The sequence below is a fragment of the Mauremys mutica genome, chromosome 24 (genome assembly GCF_020497125.1).
Source record: "Mauremys mutica isolate MM-2020 ecotype Southern chromosome 24, ASM2049712v1, whole genome shotgun sequence".
Taxonomy (NCBI): domain Eukaryota; kingdom Metazoa; phylum Chordata; order Testudines; family Geoemydidae; genus Mauremys; species Mauremys mutica.
The window spans coordinates 12,090,349-12,106,160 of NC_059095.1; the positions used below are offsets into that span (position 1 = coordinate 12,090,349).

The window sequence follows — 15,812 nt, forward strand, 5'->3', positions numbered from 1 at the left end:
CGTCTGTGCTGCCTCAACCCCCGGCACCGCTGGTGCGGGTTACATAGTCGATGGGCAAGCCTGCCTTGATCAGACCACCCTCCATCGGCACCGCAGACTGGCACCGTTCACGATCGCGGTCCCACAGATGTTCTCAGTCCCGCCACCGACCTAAGTCCCGACGCCGCTCACAGTCTTGGCACCGTTCTCCATGTCGGTACCAGGAGTATTCGCGGCACCGGTCAGCGTCCCATTCGCCGGTCCGGTACACTCAGCACCGATCCAGCTCCCGGCGCCGCCCCAGGCACCGGGACGCCCATAGCCACTCCTGATCATCGAGCCTCGCGCTCTCGGTCGACCGCCCGGCACAGCTCCGGTGGCGGGTCCCGTTCTAGGTACCGGTAGGTCTCCCGGTACCGATCCCCGGTGCCGCATCGAGCGACGTCAGTTAGAGACGGGGACTCTACTAAGGGCTCTTCAGCTCCTCCAGGGCCATCCAGCCACGCATCAGTGTCGTCCCGTGCGGACACTTCATATGCGTAGTGCTCTGTTTTCCGATGTGCCCTCCAGAGTCTTCCAGGAGACCTATCAGTGGTCATTCTGGACGCCTTGGGTGTACTACCACGCCAGAGGCGTACCGGTGATCCCATCTCGCTCCGTTCCCTCGGAGCTCTGGGTGCCAGAGGCGACAATTAGTCGTCCCCCTCCGAACGGTACAGAGCAAGCCCCGGTTCGGCACCGGGCTCCCAGATCCCACCGGATCAGGAAGTCGTCCAGGAGCTCGAGCCACACAGGACCCGCTTGTCCCTGGCCTTTCTTCTTCCTCCTCCCCAGATGAGGCGGGGGCAGGAACATACCCCTCCGGCCCTCCTCTAATTGAAACGCAACCACCCCTAAATCCAAAGAGGCTGGGCGTGTGGTCTTACTGGGCCGTACGATGTATCCGGAGGGGCCCCTGCAACTTCGTGTAGCGAACCAGCAGGCCCTGCTTAGCCGCTACTATGGGTGGCGGTGGGCAAATTTACAGAGTTGGTTCTTCGGAACTCCCGTCAAGAGTTCGATGCCCTCCTGCAGCAAAGGACGGAGCTGGAGAGAGCTTCCCTCCAGCCCTCGTTGGACGCAGCTGACTCCGCTGCCACGACTCTGGCCTCGGGTGTTGCCACGAGGCGCGTTTCTTGGCTCCAGTTATCGAGCCTTCCCTTGCAGCTGCGGCACACTATACAGGACTTGCCCTTCAACGGCACAGGCCTGTTCTCTGAAAACGCTGGCCCTAGGCTGCAAAGCCTAAAGGGCAGCAGGGTCACTTTGCGATCTCTCTCTCTTGGCATGCACACGCCGGTGATTCAGCGCCGACGTTTCCGTCTCCAGCCTCCGCTCTTACCCTGCACCTTGACAAAGTCAGGACTTTGCCAGCGGGCGTGGCTTACACGGTCGTGGGAGTCATTCAGGACTCCAAGGGAGCCGATATTAGGGTCCTTCTGACCACCAATGGGGCAAAAGCCTACCCATCCTCATCCCTCCTAAGAACCTCTCTCACGAGCGATTCCTCTGGCAAGAGGTGCGGACGCTCCTCTTCATCGCAGCTATACAGGAGGTACCTAAGGGCGAAACCTAATCCCCTAGGCGAAGGGAGGTCTCAGACCTTTCCTAGACCTGCAGGAACTCATCAAGTCACGATGCAGATAAGTTCTGCATGGTACCCAGGGGGACCGTCATCCCATCCTTCGATCCCGGAGACGGGTACGCCGCCCTCGATATGAAGGGCGCGTGTTTTCAAGTCGCCATTTCTCCTCCGCACAGAAGGTACCCTCGGTTTGGGGCCTACCGTCGTTTCCAGTGTACGGCCCTCCCGGTTGGCCTCTATACAGCCCAGGTGTATTCAAAGTGCATGGCTGTTTGTCTTCGCCTCCGTCGGATACACGTCCTCCGTATCTAGACGAGTGGCTCATTCGAAGGACCACCGGGCCCAAGTTACCAGTCATGTGGGCATCGACACGGTCCTATTCCTGGGTCTAGGCCAGATGATCAATAGAAAAATCCACTCTGATTCCCACACAGGGAAGGGAATTCATTGGGGCCATCCTGGACTCCAGACTCGCCAGAGCCTGCTTACCTCAGCCTTGGTTTCAGCCGAGGGTAACAATTGTACAAGGTCTACGGACCTTCCCGCCAACTTTGGCCCGCACTTGCCTAGGTTTCCTGAGCCACATGGCTGTCTGCACATTTCCAACCGAACACGCCAGGCTTCGCCTCCGTCCACTTCAATCGTGGCTCACCTGGGTGTGCCACCCGGGTAGAGATAGCATACTCGTGGTCGTCTTGTTCCCCCCGAGCATCCTAGGCTCCCTCAACCGGGAGTCAGCGCCCTCCCTGGTGTATCCAGGGATGCTGTTCTATTCACCCCTCGGGGTCCCTCATGACAGACACCCCATCTCTCGGCTGGGTGCTCACCTGGCTCAGTTTTCGCACTCACGGCCTTCGGTCGGCGCAAGAGCTGGCCTTACACATCAATGTCCAAGAGCTGAGAGCGGTCTGCCTTGTATACCAGGCGTTTCAGCTGGCGGATCGCCTCAGCAGATCCTTCCTGTCTCACAAGTGGTCGTTTCCTCCGGACACTATCCATTCCGTTTTCCGGAAGTGGGTCTTTCCCCACATAGCCCTCTTCGCTCTCGCAAGAACGAAAAGAGAGAGACGTTCTCCTCATTCCAAGGCCTCTCCCCAGGCTCGGTCTTGGAGGATTTTCCTGAGGCCCTGGATCAGCCATCTGCCGTACGCTTTTCCACTGTTCCCGCTGGTTCACAGGGTCCTGCTAATACTCCGCAGGGACAGAGCGCCCCTGATCGTGATCGCTCCAGCGTAACCCGGGCAGCACTGGTACACCAGGTTGCTATACCTGTCGGTAGCCAACCCTCTTTGCCCAGACCCCATGACGCGGGATCACGGCAAGCTTCACCACCCGGTCTTGTAATCCTGCACCTCACAGCAGGTCTCCTGCGTGCCTAAACCGATCCGAGTTACGTTGTTCTGCCTCGGTTCTACAGGATTCTCCGGGGTGGTAGTAAATCTTCCACTCGGTTAAGGTCTCTGCCAAGTGGAAGCGTTTCTCCTGCTGCTCCGAAACACGCAATGTTTCTCCCGCCGAGGTCCCGATCCATTCCATCTGGTTCCTCAGGGCTTGGAGCGTTTATGCCCCCCCCCAGTGGGGCCCCGCCATAAACCTGGGTCTTCAACCTGGTTCTAACCAGTTTTCTGACTGCCCTATTCGAGCCAATGTCAACATGCTCATTGATATACCTGTCCTGCAAGACAGTTTTCCTGTAGCCTTTCCTGCGGCCAGACGAGTCTCTGAGCTTCAGGCTCTCACAATGGTCCCACGGTATACTGTCTTCCTCAAGGACAAGGGCAGTTATTACCACGTCCGACCTGCCTCCCTAAGGAGGTGTCGGCCTTTTCTATCTACCAGGATATCTTCCTTCCGGTCTTCTTCCGAAGCCACTCTCTTTGCAAGGAGAGCAACAATTGCCCTCCTTCGACATCCGTAGGGCGTCCGCGATCTATATCTAGCGGACAGAGCCCTCTCGTAACGCCCCCAAAACCTTCGTCGTACCGGCATACCGGACGAAGGGCATACCTGTCTCCTCCTAGAGGATTTCATCTTCAATGACGTTGTGCATCCGCACCTCCTGTGGTTTGGCCCATGTTCCATAGAGCCACCTTACTGCACATTCCACCAGGGCTCAGGCTTCTCTGCGGCCTGCCTGGCTCACATACCCTTTCAGGGGATGGGTCGTGCAGCTACCTGGTCCTCGGTCCACACCTTGGCCTCATTGGTCCAAGAGTCCAGAGCTGATGCAGCCTTTGGCTCAGCAGTTTTGCATTCTGCAACATCTAACTCCGACCCCACCGCCTACGTAAGGCTTGGGAATCACCTAACTGGAATGCATAGGAGCAATCACTCGAAGAAGAAAAGACGGTTACTCACCGTAGTAACTGTTGTTCTTCGAGATGTGTTGCTCCTATCCATTCCAGACCCGCCCTCCTTCCCCACTGTCGGAGTAGCCGGCAAGAAGGAACTGAGGAGCGGATGGGTCGGCAGGGGTATATATCCTGCGCTATCGCGGCGCCACTCCAGGGGGCGCCCAGCCGACCCACCGAGTGTTGCTAGGGTAAAAATCTTCCGAAGAGCCGTGCACGCGCGGCGCGCACACCTAACTGGAATGGATAGGAGCAACACATCTCGAAGAACAACAGTTACTACGGTGAGTAACCGTCTTTTTCTACAGGTATGTTAGCAACAAGAAGGTGGTCAGGGAAAGTGTGGGGGAGGCAGCCTAGTGACAGATGATGTGGAAAAAGCTGAAGTACTCAATGCTCTTTTTGCCTTTGCCTTCACAGACAAGGGCAGCGCCCAGACTGCTGCACTGGGTAGCACAGTATGGGGAAGAGGTGAGCAGCCCTCAGTGCTGAAAGAACAGGTTAAGGACTATTTAGAAAAGTTGGACATGTATAAGTCCATGGGGCCAGATGCAGTGCATCCAAGGGTGCTGAGGGAGTTGGCTGATGCGATTGCAGAGCTATTGGCCATTCTCGTGGCAATCAGGGGAGGTCCCAGACAATTGGAAAAAGGCAAATATAGTGCCCATCTTTTTAATAATAATAAAAAAAAAAAAGGAAGGAGAATCTGAGGAACTACAGACTGGTCAGCCTTACCTCAGTCCCTGGAAAAATCATGGAGTAGGTCCTCAAGGAATCCATTTTGAAGCACTTGGAGGAGAAGGTGGTGATCAGGAACAGTCAACGTGGATTCACCAAGGGCAAGTCATGCCTGACAAACCTGATTTGCCTTCTATGATGAGATAACTGGCTCTGTGGATATGAGGAAAGGAGTGGGCATAATATACCTTCACTTTAGCAAAGATTTTAATCCAGTCTCCCACAGTATTCTTGCCAGCAAGTATGGATTGGATGAATGGATTATAAAGAGGATTAAAAAGATGGCTAGATCATCTGGCTCAACAAGTAGTGATCAAGGGCTCGATGTCTAGTTGGCAGCTGGTATCAAGTGGAGTGCCCCAGGGGGTGGTCCTGGGCCTGGTTTTGTTCAATGTCTTCATTAATGATCTGGATGATGGGATGGATTGCACCCTCAGCAAATTCGCGAATTACACTAAAATGGGAGTAGAGAGAGTGGGTCCAGAGTGACCTAGACAAATTGGAGGATTGGGTCAAAAGAAATATAATGAGGTTCAACAAGGACAAGTGCAGAATCCTGCATTTAGGATGGAATAATTCCATGCACCACTACAGGCTGGGGACCGACTGGCTAAGTGGCAGTTCGGCAGAAAAGGACCTGGGGATTACAGTGCATGAGAAGCTGGATATGAGTCAGCAGTGTGCCCCTGTTGCCAAGAAGGCTAATGGCATATTGGGCTGCATTTGTAGGAGTATTGCCAGCAGATTGAGGAAAGTGATTATTCCTCTCTCTTCCGCACTGATGAGGCTACATCTGGAGTATTGTGTCCAGTTTTGCCACCTCTTCTCCCCCCCCCTCCCCCGCTACAGAAAGGATATGGACAAATTGGAGAGAGTCCAGTGGAGGGCAATGAAAAGGATTAGGAGGCTGAGGGAACTGGGCTTATTTAGTCTGCAGAAAAGAAGAGTGAAGGGGGATTTGATACCAGCCTTCAACTACTGGAAAGGGGGTTCCACAGAGGATGGAGCTCAGCTGTTCTCAGTGGTGACAGAACAAGGAACAATGGTCTCAATTCACAGTGGGTGGGGTCTAGGTTGGATATTAGAAAGTACTATTTCACTAGGAGGGTGGTGAAGCACTGGAATGGGTTATCTAGGGAGGCAGTGGACTCTCCATCCTTTAGAGGTTTTTAAGGCCCGGCTTGACAAAGCCCTGGCTGGGATGATTTAGGTGGGGTTGGTCCTGCTTTGAGCAGGGGGTTGGACTAGATGACCTGAGGTCTCTTCCACATTTGATCTTCTGTGATTCAGATTCTCTTTCTGTTTGTGCATTTTCAGCAGAATTGTTTTTACTAAGTTCCAATCAGTGAAGTTAATGGGGTTGCTGGTATCACTGGAGGCTGGATTTGGCCTGCAGAACTCTTGTAGGCCATAATGCCCGAGAAGAAGTTAGCTTGACTCAGATCCCGGTTTTAACTTGCAGGTCTGAAAGCAATTGGGGGCAGTAGAGGAGTCTCCCTCCCCTCCACCCCCCTTGTAAACTGAGCATACTTTGATATGGAAAATGGACATTAATGGTAAGGTTGGACTCTTTAAGTTCTTTAGAGGCACATTCAGAACTGTATTTGGAGCCTTTTGCTATACAGTTGTTTGTCTGTACACTCTCATTTTACGTCCAAATATAGGGAGGTAGACTTGAGACTGTTTTGAGTTTAACAGCTTGAGTTATTTTTGCTTCCCAAAGTAAAGTTGTATTTTGGAAATACAAGGATTTCCATTTGCCCCAGGGCAAAATCTTGTGTAAATTATCCCTCTCCAAAATAAATCAGCACTGCTGCACAGTCTTTATCAGCTGCTAGTTGAGATAACTTAGCTTCTGTACAGCCCTGAGATAATGACCTACTGCCCCTTCTTCTGAAGCCAAAAACTGTGAGTGGGGATATGAGTGAGGATAAATAAATTCTTCTCACTGGTTATCTCAGAGGCACTTTCAGACAATCTTGTACAAGCTGACTTTTGCAATTTGATGGGGAGTGGAGGGTGGGGCAGCAAACTGTCCAATTGTTAAGTTAAAAATTTCCCTGGGTAAATGCTAATCACATAGCACTGTTATAGGAGCACATCTGCACCACCCAAAGCTACCTCTGAATGTTGTCAAAAACTAAACAGAGCAACTATCTTGGTCAGTCTGTCTCTACTGAAGTGCTGCTTTGTCACCCTTCTTGCCAGTGGTAGTACCAGATCTTACAGCTGAATAGCAGAGCTATTCTGGTTTAATAATGATTACCATAGAACTGCCAGCTGCTAGGTTTTTACTGTCTCCTTCCAGTCCTGTACCCCTTTGTCTGTATCATCCCCAGAATTTGTCCTGTCCTTAATATTAGTTCAGTAAACTTTAGTCATCCCTGTATCATTTCCTGTCTTGACTGTTTAAATTCATGTATCAAAAGGTCTTCAGACATTTTCATAGTGTGGTCCACACTGTGTCATAGACACCTTCCCTGCTATTCACCACTGAATAAAACCACTTTGGCAACTACAGCAATTGTTTCTGTGGAAAAGTAATAGTTGGAAAGTATTTACTGTATGTTTAGCAATATAAACATCAGTGGCTATTAGCCAGGATGGGCTAATATGCAACACCATGCTCCGAGTGTGTCTGTCCTCTGTTTGCCAGAAGCTGGGAGTGGACATCAGGGGATCGATCACTTGATGATTGCCTGTTCTGTTCATTCCTTCTGAAGCACCTGGCATTGGCCACTGTCAGAAGACAGGATACTGGGCTAGCTGGACTATCGGTCTGACCCAGTATGGCCATTCTTATGAAATTATACAGAGCTGTTGGAAACAGATGAGAGCCAGCACAATACAACCAGACAGCTCTCTGGGCTATCGGTAGTCCATGGACTACTTGTTAGGAACCAGGAGGTCCAGAATGCTGCAGTGAGAGACACTTTTAGGGAAGCCAGGTCATATTGGCCCCATCTAGCTTTCTACCTCCCTCTATTCAAATTTGCTCCCTTGGTTTTACAACCACCCTACCTGCTCATTCATCTCTTCTCTCTGACCTGTACACATACTCCTTTGCCTGCCTACTCAACTCCCATTCCCTGCTACTCTGCAGGAGGTAGATGGAGCAGCTCATGAAAGAGTAATTGTAACCCTTCAGAATTTGAGTCGCTTCTTCTCTGTGGTGCCTTGCTTATCTTTTTCATTTTAGTTTGATTTTTCCCTAAAGCAATGTGTGATATGTATGGAGGACTCAAAATGGCAGGTGCAAGGAATGTTGGTGTACAGTGAGGGGAGAAGAATAACCCCTACAGTTTTGTTCATCCAGTCATTTATTTAGTTGAGTTTTTATGTATTTCAATAAATGCTCCCATTCAAAGCTCCATGTGCTCCTGATACTCTTGTAAAAATTAAAACCAATGAAAAGCACAGGCCTGTCAATTACCCCAAATCAAATGACATCAATTGGCTGAATATTCCCAGCTCCATAATTTTGAGCAGAAGTTTCTGCATGCAGTGGAATTGCCTAACAATGGACTGTTCCATTATGACTAAGGTTGCTAGGATTACATACTTAAGTTCCCTGCTCTCTGAAAGGAATGGAGCACAGAGAGCTGGGGAAATGGTGTACTCTTTCATGAATGCCCCTGATGAGAAACCATTCTGATGATCTTAAAATGGTGTGCTGTGTGTCGGACAAGATATGGGAGCATTAAAGCATCCTTGGAACTGACGAGAGGATGTCTTTAGCCACTAAGTTGTCACCTCTCTGGCCACCTGAAGTGTTTCAAAGGGTTGTGCAGTAACTCTCATGTCCTCCATCAACCAAAAGGCTGGTTAGTACAATAAGGAACCTGTGAGGAAGAGGAATAAAAGCAAACTGAGCTTGTGGGAGCAATTTAGAAGATCACAAAGTGGTGACAGCAGTTGCCATTTTAGTCTAGTATTAGCAGGTACTGATATAGTACTAACTACTGATGGTTGCTAAAATTATGTTTGTAAAGTATGGCCTGAGGTTGTTAATACTTAGCACTTGTATAGCAGATGGCAGAGCCACATAACAAAACATTTTGAACTGCAGGCAGCAGGATGGGGAATGGGAAATGAGAGCCATGAAATGATTTACCAAGTCATTTTTTCCCTGCCTCCCCCCATGACAAAGATAGAGAACCTCTGAGCTATCTATTTTTTGAGTGGTTGCAGATGTATATTCCACTCAGGTGTGCATGTCCAGCGCATGGACTTTGCCTAGCAGTATCTCTAAATGTGGTGCTCGCACACTCCAGGCACTTAACCCCTCCCCTGGCTGTTTAAGAGGAGGAGGAAGGATGCTGTTTAGAAGCTGTTAGAGAAGTGCTATTTAATAGTATAAAACCTTCCACTAGAGCTACCTATTTTACCAAGTGGAAGTGTTTTCAATTTGGTCACTGACCCAAGGATCCATCCAGTGTTAGCCCACATTCAGGACACTTTGGAGTATCTGTTACACCTTCAGTCCTCTGGCCTGTCTCTCAGCTCCTTGAGGGTCTACTTATTGGCCATCTGAGCATTCCATCCTCTGATCCAAGAGAAGTTAATTTTTTTGAACTCCATGGTAGTGAGATTTCTAAGAGGAATCATATTTTTCCACCGGTGAAAGAAGCAGTTTCTTTGTGGGACCTTAATACCATGCTGGCTGTCCTTATGCGTCCTCCATATGAACCCCTGGCAACTTGTTCTATCTTTCCTGTGCCAAAAGACAGCTCTTCTTGTTGATATCACATATGCAAGATGAGTAAGCGAGCTGTAAAGTTTAATGGCAGAGCCCCCATATACTCAGTTTTTCATAGACAAAGTGACCCTTCCTCTATTATGATGGCATATGCACTAGCTTAGGCCACACCTCCATTCAACTGGGGCCCAAGTGACACTGATGGCATTTATCAACAATACTCGACATTTGAAGGGCTGCTGTCTGATCTTCCATACATACTTCTACCAAACTATGCTATTATGGCTGCATCTAGATCAGGTGCAGACATTGGGAAGGCCATTATGTAGTCATTCTTTAAGTAGATTCCTAGCCCACCTCCTATTGATATGACTTGTAAATCACCTGAGTGGAATATGATGTCTACAGCCACTCAAAGAAGAAAAGATAGTTACCTACCTGTATGTTAATTGTTGTTCTTTGAGTAGTATTACTATGAGTGCTCTACTTCAGGTGCACATGCACCTCTTGAGCCCTTGATCAGAGTTTTTTCATTAGTAGTGTCCATTTGGCCCATGCGCCAAGACTATACAGGGCTGCATGGGCAAACCGCCCTCAGTTCCTTCTCAACTATCTCAGCCTTAGCATATGTGCCTTGAGCATGTCTTGGCTATTGTTCTTTTTTTGTTCGTTTAGTATTAGCTTATAATTAGCAGATAAGAAGTGAGAGGATTTACCTTGTTCTTCTCTCTCCATTTGGAGAGAGCATGCCTGGCTCTCTCAAGTCTCAAATGCTGCCTCTCTTGCTGGAAGGCTATCCTGATATGCACTGGACACTGTGTGTCTGCTGCCTTGGAGAGTCTCACATTTCCCAGTAGCATAACTTCTGCCTGGCCCTCAAATCCAGAGGAAGAACGAACCAGGAGATCAAGTTGAGGCTGCTGCTGATAGAGCATTCCCTTTGTCCTCCTTCAGAGTCAGGTCAGGAGACACCCTCCCATGCCCAGACATCCTTCTCCAGGCAAATCTAGGGCCCCTTTGATCTTGGCTAAGGACTCTCCTAGGAAGGGGAAGACTTTAGAGACCTCAACAATGGTGGCTCAATAAACAGATCTCACTCTCTCTCATATATATTTATTTATCTCATAGAACTGGAAGGGACCCTGAAAGGTCATCAAGTCCAGCCCCCTGCCTTCACTAGCAGGACCAAAAACGGGAGATCTGTCTCCCATCATAAGGAGCCTGCTTCCAAAAGACCTTGGTTCCCTGCTAAATAAATGGTCTCAGAAGCCTCAACCTCTCAGCACAGTACTGTAGACATGAAAGACTTTTCTGGGACCGGTGGCGCTGGAAAGTCCCAGAGCTCTAAGAACAAACATGGCTCTGGCCAAGCTGTCAGTACTGTCTACATGTGACAAGGAAAGTAGGGATAAGAACTCTTCCAGATGGGTACCACTGAACTCAGCTCTGTCATTGGTACCTCTCCAGTTGGGGCCTCAGTACTGTGCAAACCAAATCTACTGTGCTGTCTGCTTTGATAACCAAGCATGCCACTGCATAAGTACCAGTCCTCTATACGATTCCACAGTAATTTAGGTACTCGAAAGACTTAGCAATGGCAGATGAACCAGAATCTCTACTGCTTGTGGGTACGGAATGCCTCTTGGTAGTGAGACACCGATCCCTGAGATGATATCACTCTTCAGTACCTCCTGATTCAATGCCATTTTCTGCTGGTGCCCCCCATTAGATGATACTGAGGAGGAGGGAGACCTTTCAGTCTTGTCCATCTTGTGCAGGATTCCCCTATCCATCCATAGAAGAACTCACTCTTTGACAACCACAGAGAAGACTCTTGTGGTCGTCACCATGAGTGGGACCAATCCTAGATGCCACACTCTCCCATATGGGCCCCTGCAATGGCTATACTGGGATCCCTGGGCTGTGTACAGACAACAATTTGGCTCAAAAAGATCTATTCACCGATCGGAAACAGCGCAGACAAACAAGTCTTAATTCCTCATCACATAAAGGACTCCATAGACTGGTGAAAAGATCAACTCACTGTTGGTGCAGGCATTCCTTTTCTTCATCCAAATCCAGCAATCACTGTGACAACAGATGCTTTCCTGTTAGGATGGGGAGCTCACCTCAGTACTTGCTCAGGGCAGATGGTTGCCTCAGGAAACCAATCTCTATATCAACATCTTGGAACTCAGGGCAGTCAGGAATGCCTGCCTTCATTTTCTGCCCCTCATCAGGGGCAAATCAATCAGGATCATGACAGACAATGTAGCCTGCATGTTCTATATCAACAAACAAGTGGGAGCAAGATCCCCCTCCCTGTGCCGAAGCAATAAAGCTGTGGAGTTGGTATATAACCCATCACATCCATATTTCAGCTATCTACCTCCATAGCAGCCAGAACACCTCAGACAATGCTCTGAGCAGGCCTATGAATGGGAATTGACCTCTCAGATCCAAGGTATATTCCAAATTTGGGGATTTCCAGAGGTGGATCTCTTTATCTTCAGGAACAAGAACTGTCCTCTGTTCTGCTCAAGAGGTCTACGCCATCAGTCTCTGGGAGATGCCTTTCTACTATCTTGGATGAAGGATCCATTCTATGCATTCCCCCTAATACTGAGAGTGATGAACAAGATAAGACCGGACAAGGCCAGGGTAATCCTTTATATTCCTGACTTCACTGAGACAGGCTTAGTATCCTTGCCTGCTTCATCTGTCCATCTACCTGGCAATCAAACGTCCGATCATTCACTATCTCTTCTCCCAAGATGTAGGTCATTTACACCAACCCAAGCTAGGGGTCCTCCACCTCAGGGCATGGTTCCTTGATGGTTCGTGGGGTTAGAGCCTACCTGTTCTGTGGAAGTACAAGTGTTCTTCGAGTGCCTGCTCATATCTATTCCAATTAGGTGTGTGCACACGCCGCATGCACGGATGTCAGAACTTTTTTCCCTAGCAGCTGCCCGTTGGGCCGGCTGTGGAGCCCCCTGGAGTGGCACCGATACGATGCTCTGTATATGACCCTGCCAGCCCGCCCCTGCCCCCCCTTCAGTTCCTTCTTACTGCCAGTGACAGTTGTTGGAACAGTGGTCTCTTGCTCACAAGTGCTGCACTTCTCCTTAGCTATCCTACTTATCTCTGTGTATAGTTACACTATTGTTAGTTATCGTCAGTGTTAAGTATACTTATCATTCAGACCTTGCAGTTCCTGTGGCAAGTCCATGCCCACGGGCAACCCCCACAACTCCTGCCTTCGGTGTCTGGGAGAGGCCCATCAAGTGGATAAGTGCAGGATTTGCAAAGCATTTAAACCTTGCACTAGAAAGGAAAGAGGCATTAGACTTAAACAACTCCAAATGGAGGATGCCCTTCGTCCGCCTCAAGACCCAGCCCCGAGCACCTCGGTGCGGAGCGCCCCACTGGCAGTGCTGACTACAGCACCAAAAAAGGACTCAGCATGCCCTTCTAGGGCCTGGCGATCTCCTGGGCCCAAAAGCACTCTCCCCAGCAGCCTCTCACTCCCCGGCCACCCATAAGAAGCCAGGCCATGGAGGAGCCTCCACAAAGGTCCGAGGCTGCAGTTGCACCCCCGGCAGGGCACGGTGTGGCCCAGGGACATAAGGCCAACTCACTTTCCAGTAGGCCTCATCCTGCACGAGCCCCTGCTCCCCAGGGGAGCCCCGCACTCCTGGACTCCTCGCAGTTGCAGGTGGAAGAGATCATGCTGTCCTCCACACCCGACACCTTTGAGGCCGCCAGGGGTCTCATTGAGATGATAGCGCCCAAGTACCCAGTCTCGAGGCCTACACCAGCTCGAGCCCCAGAACTGTCAAGGGGCAATCCGGTGTTCTTTGGGCCGTCCGCCCCCAGACCAGCACCACTGTGCCGCTGAGTCCTGGCACCACACCCATGCTCCGTGCTGGTCTGACTCGCGGCGACGGTCCAACTCGCGACACTGGTCTCGCAGCCCCCATTCTCTGAGCCGTTTCCGCTCGAGGTGGACATCGGCTGCCAGGTCGTGGTCTCCGTCCCAGCACCGCTCACCGACTCAGCACTGTTCCCCAACACGGAACCATTCATGGTCACACTCCCATGGCCGCTATCCACTGAGGCGAGGCCCAGCCTCTCGGCACTGGACTACATCCTGGTACCAATCCCCACAACAGCACCGCCGGTCACCGTCCGGATCCCGCCAACCCGTACGGCACCCATCCTGCTCTTCGGGGGATGCGGAAATTCCTCTGGCACAGCACACCGTCCCTCCTTGGCCGTCACTCTCCCAGTCACTCTCCTCAGGTCGGGTAAGGCATCGGGGGCATCAGAGGTACCCCAATCAGGCCCAGGCAGTATCAGACGGGACATCTCAGTGCCCCACTGGCAGTTCTGGACCCCCTGGACATATTGTTAAGCCCAGGGCGCTCCTCCAGACGTCCGTCCACCTTCATGTTCTGGGTCACATATTCCTGAGGCAACCATGTGCATGTCACCCGTACGTAGACGACTGGTTCATAAGAGGTCGATCTCGCCAGCAGGTAGAATCGCAAGTACAATTGGTCAGAGACACGTTCGACCGCTTGGGCATTATTCTGAACGTCAACAAGTCTCTTCTCACCCCAACACGAACAATAGAGTTCATTGGGGCAGTCCTGGATGCAAACCGGGTAAGGGTGTTCCTCCCAGAGGCCCATCACCTAGCCCTCATGCAGGTAATCACCGGCCTTTGCAACTTTCCCACCACCACGGTGAGACAGTGCCTCAAGCTGCTAGGTCACATGGCGTCCTGCACCTATGTGGTGCAACATGCCAGGCAGCAGCTCAGGCCCCTGCAGGCATGGCTCGCATCTACGTATTGCCTGGGCTGCGACAGTCTGGACATAGCCTCAATTCCCTTCACTGGTGGCTGGACCCCCACTTGGTAAGTGCCGAGATACAGTTCCATCCTCCCCAGCCTACTCTCACATTGGTGAAGGATGCATCGGCACTTGGCTGTGGAGCGCATCTCGGGAGCATGACGACTTAAGACCTGTGGCATATAGAGGAGAGAGCCCTGCATATCAACATCAAGGAGCTCAGGGCAATCCGCCTTGCGTGCCAAGCGTTCCTGTCACGCTTGCAGGGCCACTGTGTAGCGGTGCTGACGGACAAGATCACGGTCATGTTTTGTATAAACAAGCAAGATGGAGCTCGGTTGTCTCCTCTCTGCCAGGAAGCCCTCCTACTATGGGAATTTTGTCTAGCCCACTCCATCCTTCTGCAAGCCTCAGACCTTCTGGGCATTCAGAATGTACTGGCAGACAGCTTGAGCAGACAGTTCCTCACTCACAAATGGTCGATTCGGCCGGATGTCATCCACTCCATCTTCCACAGCTGGGGGTTTCCCCGAATCGACCTGTTCGCCACGCGGGCCAATGGGAAGTGCCCAACCTTTTGCTCTTTCCGGGGTCACAGTCGGGGCTCGATTGTGGACGCCTTCCTGATTCCATGGTCCAGTCAACTACTGTACGCCTTCCCGCCATTTCCTCTCATCCACAAGGTGCTTCTCAAGGTCTGCAGGGACAAGGTGGACGTCATCCTGGTGGCTCCAGTTTGCCCTCACTAGTGCTGGTACCCCACCTTCATGGACCTGTCGATCTGGTCCCCGATCCGCCCACCTCTCACTCCCGATCTCATCTCCCAAAATCACGGCCACCTTCTCCACCCAGACCTACAGTCACTTCACCTTACGGCCTGGAAGATCCGTGGTTAAACCAAGCAGAGCTCACCTGTTCGGACCCGCTCAGGTGAGTGCTCCTAGAGAGCCGTAAACCTTCTACCAGGACCACTTACAAAGCAAAGTGGAAGAGGTTTTCTGTCTGGTGTGCCCAGCGACAGGTGCTCCCACTCCAGCCTTCTATCCCGTGCATCCTGGACTACCTGGTGCACCTAAAAGATTAGTGCCTGGCATTCAGTTCTCTTAAAGTCCACTTTGCGGCTATTTTAGCCTTTCACCCGGGTGTTTCTGGGCGGTCAGTGTTTGCACACCCTATCGTGAGTCGTTTCCTAAAGGGGCTGGAAAAGATCCATACTCCAACGTGTGAGCCCCCATATACCATCTTTCATAAGGACAAGGTGCAGCTCAGGCCTCATCTGGCCTTCCTACTGAAAGTTGTCTCCCGCTTCCACATCAGCCAGGATATTTTCCTATCGATCTTCTATCCAAAGCCGCATGCCACCTCCGGGAGCAGCGGTTGCATCCGCTGGACATTAGAAGGGCGCTCGCCTTCTACATAGACCGAACAAAGCCATTCCGCAAAACAACCCAACTATTCATTGCCTTAGTGGAACAGATGAAAGGTTCACCGGTCTCCTCCCAGCGGATATCCTCCTGGATCATGGCGTGTATTCATGCTTGCTACGACTTAGCGAAGGTCCTCCC

The 15,812-nt window shown here is 51.0% G+C and overlaps 1 protein-coding gene across 1 annotated transcript in view; it reads left to right on the top strand.

Moving 5' to 3' along the window:
- The first annotated feature begins 8,534 nt into the window (after positions 1-8,534).
- Positions 8,535-15,812, top strand: part of MEX3D (mex-3 RNA binding family member D) — a 39,387-nt gene continuing 32,109 nt past the window's right edge. Inside the window, exon 1 of the mRNA XM_044998962.1 lies at positions 8,535-8,633. The gene's annotated coding sequence lies outside the window, so the exon portion shown is untranslated. The remainder of the gene's footprint in view (positions 8,634-15,812) is intronic.